Here is a 13,476-nt window from a genome sequence, read left to right on the forward strand (position 1 = left end):
TTTTACTCCTAAATTCCCTTCCCTCCAGGTGAGCATCTAGATATCATAAACTACAATTTTTTAAAATCTGTATTCATACAGCTTATGGGATCTGCCTTTTCTTACAACCCCTCCCTGAATCATAAAAGTGGTTCAAGCAGGGAGAGGAGAGGAGAGCTAACAATCTAAAAATATAAACCTAATGTTACCGGAATCTCCATTACCAGGAAGTATGGAAACAGTGAACAGACTATAAGAGGTAATGACTCTTAAAGAAAAAAAAAACAACAAACCCACCATGTTGTCTGTATTTAAGAAGGGAACATCAATGCAGTACTTTTGGCCTTTCAGACCGATCCATATCATCACTGTTATCTTTGTAAGTCAGTCAGAATTGCAAGCAAGTTCTCCAAACAGAATATAGATTGTTAAAAGTCAGATGGCAATTCAAGTGAATTTTTCTCAGATTACTTTTGGAGAGAGAAAGAAGGGGGAGAAGTAGTTTTCCAGATATAACATGCACTGAATAGGAAACTGAAATGACTAGACATTTATCCTGATATGTAGTCAGAATATAGGAGTTCCCAACTATGTCACCATGCTCCCCCCACAAAAAGAAAGTAGTTTAAAAAATTTTTTTAAAGTTTTTATTTTGTTTTGAGAGAGAGAGTATGTGTGTGTGACCTGGGAAGGGCAGAGAGAGAGGAAGAGAGAGAATCCCAACCAGGCTCCATGCTGTCTGTACAGAGCCTGACACGGGGCTTGAACCCATGAACCATGAAATCATGACCTGAGCCAAAATCAAGAGTCCAACACTCAACCAACTGAGCCACCTAGGTGCCCAAAAGCAGTTTAAAAGTTTTAAATGTACTGTTTCACATGTATTTCTTTAAAATTTAGGGACTGAGGCAACATTTCATGATAGAGCTTTAAGACAACAGAGTACTGCAATACAACTTGCATTTTTAAAATATAATACCCATTAAAAGAAAATTTAGTATTAAATTTTAGTCTAAGTTTTTGGTTTTATGATAGCCTAAGAAGGAGATAATTTGACCTTAAAAATATAAGCAGCACAGAGTTTTCTTCATTTGTTGGAGAATATAGCTTGCTAGAGTGTCTGAAAACATGATATTTCAGTTTTGTCTCTCTCGCCCACAGACACCATTTCTCAACATGGCCTCAGAAGTAACCCTATCCCTCTGCCCTAAATAACTAGACTCCAGGATTAGATATATAACTGCTTTCACTATTTATGATGCACTCATTTTAGTTCAAGAACTAAACAGACTTCACTTTGCAAAGTAGATATCCTGAAAATATACATACTGGTAATTCAGCTAAAGGAAACCTTTTAAATACACTAGAGTAATTTACTATGTGTGCATATAATATATTATATATAATATATATGTATATATTATATATATACACACTATACTATATATATATACTATGCTATGTATATATATATAGTATATATATATATATATATATACATATATATATATATAAAAGACATATCAAGAGGCTTTTCATATAGTCATTAGTCAAAAAAAAAAACATCAGACCTAAAATTCATTGTGCCTAATATGCACCAGGCAGCATGCTAAGAGCTTTATATTCACTGACCCATGCCATCCTCACAGAAATCCTGTAGGTAGGTACCATTATCTCCATTTTTTTTTCAAATAAAAACTGAAGCCTGGTGAGATTATGTGATTTGTGTAGTAAAATGGAGTCAGAGTCTGACCCCAGAGTTTTCACTCTCAATCACTGTCAAAGGGAAGTTGTACTGATCAAGTCAAACAGACAAAGAAGGCTACTGAATAAGGGAGAGAGACTGCAGCAGTTGGGTAGGGCTTGAATTCAACTCCACTGAAACAAAACGTGGGCAAGTTTTTAAGTCCTGAGGGTGAGGTAGTGAAATAACTGGAGGAGGTTAAGAGAGAAGGCTGGTCAGCGTGAGTAGGTTTGTTAACTGGTGTGTAGGCTCCGCCCCTTCATCAGAGACAAGGGGATAAGGGCACATCCTTCTTAATGACTACATTTTAAAGGGATGGCTCCCAGGTCCTTGAGAAAGACATTCCCTGGTTGCAACACTGGCAAGAGGCTGGGAGGAGATTTATATCTCAAAGATGCAGAGAAAGAACTTACAATTTTAAGTGTTCTTAGGTAAATGCTTTAAGAAGAGGGAGGACAGGGGCCTATAATCCAGAAGAAAATGGTCTAAAATTTAGTCAAGCTGAGGGGGAACACTAAGGCCTTCTCGATCATCACTGAGCTATGGGTCTCAAGACTGTGTTGGCTTACTCAAAGTCTAAAGGGCAGTGTGGGGTCTACGTTTAATATAAAGACAAGAAGCGAACAATATAGTAAAGAAAACATATGCTAACCATTTGGCTCAGAATACAGTAATTCTTTAGATAATGCTGCAGTGAACATGACAGTAAAGGTAAGTCTCAGAGACAATGATTTCACTTCCTTTGGATACATACCCAGAAGTGGATTGCTGGATGATATGGTAGTTCTATTTTTAATTTCTTGAGGAATCTCTGTACTATTTTCCACAGTGGCTGTGGTAGTTTACATTCCCACCAACAGTGCACAAGGGTTCCCTTTTTTCCATATCCTTGCCAGTATTTGTTATCTGGTATTTTTGATAATAGCCTAACAAGTGTGAGTTGATATCACATTGTGGTTTTGATTTGCATTTGTCTGATGATTTAGCGATGCTGAGTACAATTTTATATACCCGGTGGCCATTTGGATGTCTTCTTTGGAAAATGCCTATACATATCCTTTGCTCACTTTTCAACTGGGTTGCTTTGTTTTTGCTATTGAGTTATATGAGTTCATTTGCATATTTTGTATATATCCTCACTGGACATGTGGTTTGTACATGTTTTCTCCCATTCCATAATTGCCTATTCATCGTGTTGATGGTTCCTTTAATATGAAGAGGCTTTTTAGTTTGATGCAGTCTCACTTGTTTATTTTTGCATTAGTTGCCTTTGCTTTTGGTGTTAAATCCAAAAATCACTGGCAAGACCAATGTCAAGTTTTCCTTACGTTTTCTTCTAGAAGTTTTATGGTTTCAAGTCTTATGTTCAAGTCTTTAATCCATTTGGAGTTAATTTTTGTGTGTGGTGTAAGATATGGATCCAGTTTCATTCTTTTCCATGTAGCTGTTAAATTTTCCCAGCACCATTAAAAAAAATATCCTTTTCCTATGTATATTCTTGGCTCCTTGTCAAAGATTAATTGACCGTATATGCATGAGTTTATTTCTGGGATCTCTATTCTGTTGCATTGATCTATGTTTCTGTTCTCATGCTAACACCATATTGTTTTGATTACTAGAACACTGTAATCCAGTTTGAGATCAGGAAGTGTGATGCCTCCAACACCATTCTTCCTTCTCAGGATTGCTATGGCAACTCAGGGTCTTTTGTGGTTCCAAACAATTTTTAGAATTGTTTTTCTATTTCTGTGAAAAAAAGCCATTGGAACTTTGATAGAGACTAAGTTGAATCTGTTGACTGTTCTGGACAGTATGTACATTTTTACAATTTTAATTCTTTCAACCCATCAGCATGGAATGTCTATTTATTTGTGCCTTCTTCAATTTCTTTCATCAGTATTTTATGGTTTTCAGTATATAGATCTTTCATGTTCTTGGTTAAATTTATTCCTAAATATTTTATTCTTTTTGATGTGATTTTAAATGGGATTATTTTCATTTCTCTTTTCAATAGCTCATCGTTAGTATATAGAAATGCAACTGACTTTTCTATACTGATTTTGTATCCTGCAACTTTACTGAAATTCATTATTACTTCATTATTACCATTATTACTTCTAATGGTTTTTTGGTGGAATCTTTAGGGTTTTCTGTATATAAGATCATGTCATCCCCAGAGACAATTTTACTTCCTTTCCTATTTGGATGACTTTATTTCTTTTTCTTGACAAATTGCTCTGAGTAGGACTTCCAGTACTATATTGAAAAAAATGGTGAGAGTGGGCATTCTTGTCATTTTCCTGATCTTAGAGGAAGAGCTTTCAGCTTTTCACCATCAATTATGATGTTGTCTATGGGCTTGTCATAATTGGCCTTTTTTATGTTGAGGTACGTTCCTTCTATGCCTAATTTTTAGAGATTTTAATCATGAAAAGATGTTGAATTTGTCAAATGTTTTTTTTCTGCATCTATTTACATGATCGTATGATTCTTAGCACTCATTTTGTTAATGTGATGTATCACACTGATTGATTTGTTTATTTGAACCATCCTTGCATCCCAGGAATAAGTCTCACTTGATCGTGGTGTATTAACCCTTTAACATACTGTTGAAATTGGATTGCTAGTATTTTGCTTAGTATTTTTGCATCTACGGTCATCAGGGATATTGGACTGTAATTTTCTTTTCCTATAGCATCCTTACCTGGCCTTGGTACCACGGCAATGCTGGCTTCTTAAAATGAGTTTGGAAGTGTGTCCTTCTTCTATTTTGGGGGAAGAGTTTGAAAACAATTCATATGAATTCTTCTTTAAATGTTTGGTAGAATTCACCAGGGAAGCCATCTGGTCCTGGACGTTTCCTTGTTCCTTACTAGTAATAGGTCTGTTCAGATTTTCTATTTTTCTGTGATTCGATCTTGGTAGGTTGCATGTTTCTAGAAATATATCCATTTCTTCTAACTTATCTAGTGTGTTGCTATATAATTGTCCATAGTAGTTTCTTAAGATTCTTAGAGGTTTTTTTTTAATAAAAAAATGTTTATTTATTTTGAGAGAGAGAGAGAGAGAGCAGGGGAGGGGCAGAAAGAGAGAAAGAGAGAGATAGAGAATCCCAAGCAGGATTTGTGCTGCCAGTGCAGAGCCCAATGAGGGCTCAAACTCATGAATCTTTAAATCATGACCTGAGCTGAAATCAAGAGTCAAACACTTAACCAACTAAGCCACCCAGGAGCCCCTAGAGTTTATCAGTTATAATCTCTCCTCTTTCATCCCTGACTTCATTGATATGGGTCTCTTTTTTTTTTTAGTCTAGCTAAAAGTTTGCCAATATTTTCTATCTTTTCAAAAGCCAGCTGTTTCCTTGATCTTTTCTATTCTTTTTGGTCTCTATTTCATGAATTTTGGCTCTGGAGTTTATTATTTTCTTCTTTCTACTAACTTCATGCTTACAAACTTTGTGTTTGTTCTTCTTTTTCTCGTTCCTTTAGATGTAAAGCTAGGTTGTTTAAGATCTTTCTTTTTTCTTAATGTAGGCATTTATCACTATAAAGTTACTTTTTGGAACTTCTTTTCTTGCATCCTATAAGTTTTGGTATGTGTCTTTCCGTTTTCATTTGTCTGGAGATATTCTTTGATGTGCCTTTTTAAAAAATATTTACTTATTTAAGTAATCTCTATACCCGATGTGGGGCTCAAACTCACAACACCGAGATCAAGAGTGGCATGCTCTACCAACTGAGCCAGCCAGGTGCCCTTGTTGTCCCTTTTGATTTGGTAGTTCCTTTGATGTCTGTCCCTTTCACTAATGGTAGTTCAGGAACATGTTGTTTAATCTCCACACATACAGGAAGTTTCCAGTTTTCCTCTTATAATGGATTTCAAGTTTCATAATGTTGTGGTTGGAAACGATGCTTGATATTTCAATCTTCTTAAATTTATTAACTTGTCCTGTGGCCTAACAAATGATCTGCTCTAGAAAATGTTCCATGTGTGTTTGAGAAGAATGTATATTCTGCTGCAGTTGGTTGGAATGATTTGTATATGTCTGTTAGTCCATCTGATCTAACATGCAGTTTAAGCCCAATGTTTCCTCATTGATTTTCATCTGGATGATGTATCCGTTGTTGAGAATGTATTGGAACCCCATATCACTGTATTGTTGTCTATAGGTGGAGTCTTTAATTTGTTAACTTATGCTTTATATACTTGGTGCTCCAATTGTGGGTGCATAACCAGTGGTCTTAATAGAGAGTTGTGGGCAGGATTCAAATAATCATAGAAGGCTATTGAACAAAATGGTAAAACAAACAACTAACAATCTTCACCAGCCTACATAACCCCCGTTTTTTTAGTTTGTTTTTTTATCTAATAATGTAGCACATGGCTTAAAATATTTATATTCTGTGAGTATTGGATAAATTCTCTAAAATTCCCATATGGGGCGCCTGGGTGGCTCAGTCGGTTAAGCGTCCGACTTTGGCTCAGGTCATGATCTTACGGTCTGTGAGTTCAAGCCCCGCGTCGGGCTCTGTGCTGACAGTTCAGAGCCTGGAGCCTGCTTCTGATTCTGTGTCTCCCTCTCTCTCTGCCCCTCCCCTGCTCATGCCCTGTGTCTCTGTGTCTCAAAAATAAATAAACACTAAACAAAAATTAAAAATAAATAAATAAATAAAATTCTCATAAAAGTTTTATCACTACTATCTATCAACATTATAGATCTTGATACAGTACTGAAGAAATTTAGGAGTGACTGCATTTAGTGGGTATAGATTTTGGTGTAAATAAAGTCAATAATTTGTCCCAAGTAATAAAAATGTTGATAAATTAATTTTATACAAATTAGGTCAAAGTGAGAGTTTCTATGAAGATCTTATATTAGAAATACACAGTCTAGAATTCTGTTAAAGCAATTCAAGAAAGAAAGGACTGGGAAATATTGTCAAAGAAGATAAGAAAGGGAGGGAAGGAAGAAAATTTGTTGAGGTTCTAATTATGTGATGATCATTGGGCAAAGTATCTTTCACAAATTATCTCATTAAATCAAGGCCACCTCCCAGCCAGGAAGCTAAGCACCCCAGCAAGTAACCTGCCCAAGTCAGAACTAGTAATGGACAGACGCAGGATTCAATCCCATGCCTCTATGACATCAAAGTCCATTCTCCTTTTTTAATATAGTTTAGAATTTGAGGTTCTATCTATTTCTGAAATTTTGCTGAAGTTAAAAATAAGTTTGAGCAAAACTTAATCCACAATAAGGTTTGCAGTCTAAGTCCTATTTTTATGTGTCCTTGAGCTAAGAATGATTTTTACATTTTTATAGGATTATAAAAAAAAAGAAAAGAAAGAAAAAGAATATGCAACAGAGACCCATATGTGGCCCACAGAGCTCATAAAAGCCTAAAATATTTACTATCTGGTTCTTTACAGAAAAAGTTTGCCAACCCCTAATCTAAAATAAAACTTGCTTTCCAGTTAACTTTTTAAATATTATCTCTTCTTTTTTTCTATGAAATAAAAAATAACAACTAGTTAATATTTTCACTTTAAGTATGTACAATATCCCTAGTTTTAGACAGGCCTGTAGTAGGAAACTCAAGAGTACTAAGATCAGGTAGGAAATGATTATTTGCATTGTAATCATACTAGGCATAGAAAAATGTAAATATCTAGCTCCCTAATGCATTTTAAATGATTTTCTTTTTATGTGATTTTTCTGAATTTAGTAATCGTTTTTCTTTTCTCCACGAATAAAAGGAGAGCCCTGCCTGCTTCCCCTTTATTCTAATTCCATAGATCTTTCTATTACATTGTACTTTATTTCCACATGGTAGTCATTTTCTTCTCACCTTTCATAGATACGTATTATGGGTTGTTGTTGTTGTTGTTGTTTTCAACTTCATGAGGTGGTAAGGAAAATGTGTCATTATGTGCACATTTAACAGATAAAAAAAATAATGTGTTACACCCAGATAATGCAAATTACCCACACCAAATCCAGCTTCTACAAAAGTTTTATTGTTTTAGTGAGTTTTTCAGGCTCCCTAATCTCCCCACCTCCAAAAAACAAAACAAAACAAAACAAAAAAAACCAAAAAAACAAAACCCACCTAATCTGAACTAAGGTTTACCTGGACTTTTGACTTTAATATTTTACTACTGAAAAGGTAGCGTGGTAGCCACTGAGGTCCAGTCCCACCCAGAAAGAAGGGACCTTTCGCCTGTGAAGAAGGCAATAAGCGGACAACCTCAACTGGCAGGTCCACTGGGAACTGTTACAGCGCATGAGCCAAGGGCATGCTCTCCCTAGGCAGCACCCGCCACACAAGGAGCACAGTGGGGATACCATGTGGCCATTTCTACCCAGGGGTTCTTCTAATGGGTACTCTCTGGTCTGGTGCTGCCTGTCAGAGCTGTATCACAGTCTGAGCTCTCCCGGCCCAATCCTTCCTGCCCCCCTTTCCTCTTGTGGGGGTCATATGAACATCCCACTCTCAAAGCTTTCTTTGTCCAATCTTGCTTTTTCTCTTTTTCCCTCGCATGGATAATATACTTGCTTCTCCAATAAAGACCTTGCAATCCTAATTCTGTCTCAGTAGCAGCCCCTCTGAAAACTGGATTTGGCACAGGTGGTAAGTCATAGCTTTCATTAAAAGCACTAGGCAAATAAAGATGAAAAGCAAGTTAGACTTCGATGTCCATAAAAAAATGCAACTTTCCTGTACTAACCAAGACTGTCTCAAACATCATCTTCCCCTTTAACCTAACCAGATCTGCACCCATACCACATTCTCAAGTTCTGCACTTAGTCAATCCTTTACGTCCCATCTCCTTTGTTTCCTGATGTGGTGAGGGTCTTATACCACTTTAATTCTCCAAATGGATAGGTAGAACTGATGATTACAGAACACCCTGCCATAACTCTTCTTTGCAGTGAATTGCATGGGAAGGGCCTTCATCTTCAATCAGGCACCCCTCTAAGGTGCCCAAAGTGCTCTTCTCTGCCTCCTACCACACCCCTGGCTCCACACTTCACAATTCCTGGGTTCACCACTCACACCTGAATCCTGGTATGTACATTCCTTTAACCACAAAGCAACTTACTGGGTTTTCATTTGTGTCCACATGGATTTACTATTTAAAAATGTACAGAATTATTTAGCTTTTCTTGTATTTAAGCCTTGGTGCCACATTTACCAGTTGTAAGCTCCAAGGGGAGAAGTGGCCAGGACAATGTTGCATACATATACTTTTGCATCTGTGACAGTACCTACTCTTAAGGCCTTCTGCACAGGCTGAAATAATTTTTTATTAATTTTTCTTGATGTTAATAATTGGAAAAATTGGAGTAAATTCTTTTCAATAGACATCTGAGTGCCAAGCATGATAAACTATTGAGAATCATATGTTTACAAAAAACAAAGAAAAACTAAAATGAGTGCATATGTATTGAATGCATATTTACTGAGTGCTTTAGAGAAGTCAAATTATTTAACCCTCATGACCCTAAAAGGAGATTATTTTAAGATGTCTTGAAGATGTGAAAACAGAATGAGTAAAGGTAGGTATTCTGTGCACAACAAACTTACAGTAACTGGCAAAGTTGAAAATGAACCTAAATCAGTCTGATCAGAAGTAGAGTTTTTTCCATATATCTCATACAAAGGAGAGATGACAGAAGTCTACCTACAGGTCTAAAGAAAGCATTACTTTGAGAAAAAGTGTAACAGATTTAAATTTAGTAGCACTTTATTATTTTTTTAATGTTTATTTTTGAGAGAGAGAGCACGCGCACGTGCGCATGTGCGAGTTGGGAAGGGGCAGAGAGACAGGGAGATACAGAATCCAAAGTAGGCTCTAGGCTCTGAGCTGTCAGCACAGAATCTGATGTGGGGCTCAAACTCATGAACCATGAGATCATGACCTGAGCTGAAGCTGGACGCCTGACTGAGCCACCCAGGTACCCCAAAGTTAGCAACACTTTGGAGCAAGGGGAAGTTATTTCTAATTGAAAGACTCAGAGAAAGAAACATTTGTGTTGGGTCTTGACAAATATCTAAGCTTTCCACAAATGGAGATAGGGAAAAGAGGTAACACAAGAAGGAAAACCAGAGTATGGGTCAATGCATGTTGGGAGTGCAGAGGCTACTGGAAATACAACAAAAGCCAGAAAAAAACTGGTTATCATCAGTTAGCACAGTTTCCAAAACCGTGCTAAGAAGCTAGAACACAATTTTAGTATGCAAATACAAGTCACCAAAGGCTTTTGGCAAGGAATAATATTATCAGTACTGGCAGCACCATGATGAGGAAAGGGAAGCAGAGAATTCATCTGGGAGAATATAACAATAGTCCAGGCAAAGGGTGATGGGAGGGTGGACTAGGGCACTGGTGAACAAAAGAAGGGAGACCACGGAGAACCACAGTTACTGGATAAGTGGATCAATGACAACTCTAAGAATGGTATGGTTGGCTGGTAAGGGAGGATTCGATGAATAAAGAATGCAGAGGAGAAAGAAGAAGTTTGGAAAGAAAATGATTTATTCATTTTTGTACCAAAAATAAACTGGTTGATTGGTGGCTAACAACCTCACCCAACCAGTTCCTGATTCTTTCAGTTTATGCAAATTTGAGGGACACGCTCATAGTCGATGAAAAAAGTAAAGAACCTCTTTCCCATCAAGAGTCAAATCTGGCACCTTTCTGCTGCCCAAGCAACTGGGAATCCTAAGCAGCCACACTGGCTCAAATGGAAGCATTTCTCAACACTTGATGTGATGGACAGGAAAGATGTCAGCTGGAGAAGGGGTGCGAGAGATTATGGAGCTGAGAGAGAAGCGAGAAGCAAGACACAATTGTGAGCAAATATCACTGCTCGGTGGCATGTGACCACCCATTAAACCACGTTACTACTCTACCTCCACTTTGCATTTTCATTATACATTAGAGATATATATTTAGCCCCCAAGATGCAATTCACTTTTCAAGAACTTAAATTTTTGTTATACAATCTCGTGTCTTATCATTTTTCACGCTATTTTATACAATTAAATCTTTTTAACTGGCACACCTTGCCGTATCAAGAAATGTGTCTCTTAAGCTCTCGTTGGAAATTACACTATGGAGAGAGATAGTTACTATTCATGACTTTTTAAAGTGGAAACTTAAAAAAAGACCACTCTTAAAACTCTAGCAAGAACATAGTCTTAGTCAGCAACTTTAAACACATTTTTTAAAAAGCCAGCATTTATCTTATTTGAATAGGGTATAATATTTCCCTATTCTATCAACAAGATACAATAGTGTGAAAATCTTCGCAGTAAACTAAGTGCTTATGAACTAATGAAAATCTCTGCATGCCAAAGCAGGAATGAAGCATGCAATGTGTAAGCAACATGGCTCTGTTCACAAACATCACTCATGTCTGTTAAAAACCGACGTGTAACCTCATAGATGCTACTATGTTTTGATATAAACCCGTGCTTTTTATTCTCTTATTGTCCAGTACTTTGTTTTTCAGCTTCTCTTTTTTTCTTTTTCTTCTTGTTTTTGCCAGTAATGTTGCATCACCACTACAGTCTAGACGAAATAATGCAACTTTTAAAAGGTTCCCACTTACTTTTCAAATGTGATGCTTATTAGAATCAGCATGAAATGTATTTTTCAAAACTATAGTCTGACCTTATCTGAGCTGTAAAAAGTCTGAAGCTTCTGTTTTCTGATGGCTGCAACATGCGATTATTCTTAAAAAAAAATGTGCCTTCTATGTTGGAGGTTTTTCCCTCTTAGATCTCATAACTACCTACTCTACTTCAAATCTGGAATTTTATCCTGTTTTCTTTATATGTAACATTCACTGAGAGTGAGAGACTTAAAGACACATCCATGAGGTTAACATATGAAGAGATGGCAGACGAGCTATGCCTCTTATCATCATCTCTTTACGGCATCTACTGCTCCGTCAGGCTCAAGTCCATGGCTCCTTTAAATGGAACTATAAATTCAAGCATCATAACAAAATCCTGAGAGGCACTTAGCAGTATTCTAAATGATATTAGCATTTTGAACCCATGACCTGTTTTTCTATTCCAGCTTAGTTTTTTTTTTTTTTTTTTTTTTTTCCCCTAAGCATTATGTGAAGGCCTATTTGATCAAATAGGGCTGTGACTTAATATGCTTTCCAGACTTTGGGGGAAATTCCCTCAATAGTTCACATGCTAGCAATTGCTTCTTTACTAAAAATGCCTTTCACCCACAAAAGAAAACCTTTCCAATTACAGTCTCTTTCCAATTTGTCCTTCTGACACAAGTTCTCAAGAATTGTATGAAAGAACCTACAATACCCTTTCTTTCTAATTTCCAACGTGCTATCAAAGCACATAATTTGTGTCTGTCCTTTAACACAATAAATAGGCAATGGAAGAGGAGAATCTGAATTGCATCCAATTTATGGTTTTCCTTTTTGTCTAAATCAAGTCTGAACTTAAGAGTTTTCAGCATGTCAGTAAGCATTCTCAGTGCTTGGTATATCTGTAAATAGTAGATACTCCAAAACGTTAGCTGATATAATTTAACTGTCATTGCTATAATATTATAAACAGGTTCACCACATGGAAGCTGTATCTACATAAAACACAGCTATCCAACATTCAAAATAGCCACCTGTTCTACTTTAACTGTAAATTCCAATGATTTCAAAGACAGTATTTGAGGTTGCCGACACCAACGCCATTCTTACATGCACAGTCCCTTGGGGTGCCAGTTTTTTAATAGCCTCTAAACAGGGGTACATCTTAACCCATCCAACTTATGCAGCTTAATGAGTTGATTCAGAATTCAAAAAGGCCATCTTCCCATAATAACTAAAAACAAAACAAAACAAAATAAAACCCCTATATATAGCCTTTTGTGAATCAGGATGCTCAAATATTCTTTGGTCAAGTATGCATCTGGCCTTCAGAAATAGAAATAATATGACCAATGGGACTCAGTAGGCACTCAATAAGCTTGTATTGATTATAGGAAAACACTAATTTTTCAACAGCATTAACTCTTGGGAACCATGTTCTTGGGGATAGGTAATTTGTTAAATGGGCCATCCTATATTTACAGTGCATACACACTCATAAATGTAAAATCTTTTCCCTTACATAGAAAATAGACCCTGGGTGTTCTGTTCCATACAACTTGAGGGACATCTATCATTAAACTACACACCCGGGGAAAACTACACTTATTACATCCAATTCATTACCATCTTCTTAATATTTAACCAGAACATCATTATATTTTTTTTCATAAATCGAAAGAATTCTTGGAGAGCAAAATAAGATACGGTATTCTTTCAGCATAAGTATAAAAATAATAAAATTATTTTCTAGCTATTATATACTGAGTGCTTACTATGTGCCTGATATTTGCCTAAGCCTTTCACATTTTTTTTTTATTTTTTATTTTTTTCAACGTTTATTTATTTTTGGGACAGAGAGAGACAGAGCATGAACGGGGGAGGGGCAGAGAGAGAGGGAGACACAGAATGGGAAACAGGCTCCAGGCTCTGAGCCATCAGCCCAGAGCCCGACGCGGGGCTCGAACTCCTGGACCGCGAGATCGTGACCTGGCTGAAGTCGGACGCTTAACCGACTGCGCCACCCAGGCGCCCCAATAATCAAATGATTTAAAATGTGAAAGGCTTGGGGCGCCTGGGTGGCCACCCAGGCGCCCCAATAATCAAATGATTTAAAATGTGAAAGGCT

General features: G+C 36.8%; 1 protein-coding gene across 6 annotated transcripts in view; it reads right to left on the bottom strand.

Moving 5' to 3' along the window:
* Positions 1 to 13,476, bottom strand: part of VRK2 (VRK serine/threonine kinase 2) — a 105,362-nt gene that overhangs the window by 38,851 nt on the left and 53,035 nt on the right. The gene's annotated exons all lie outside the window — the stretch shown is intronic.

This window comes from Herpailurus yagouaroundi, unplaced genomic scaffold, assembly GCF_014898765.1.
Source record: "Herpailurus yagouaroundi ecotype Mexico unplaced genomic scaffold, PumYag 210, whole genome shotgun sequence".
NCBI lineage: Eukaryota > Metazoa > Chordata > Mammalia > Carnivora > Felidae > Herpailurus > Herpailurus yagouaroundi.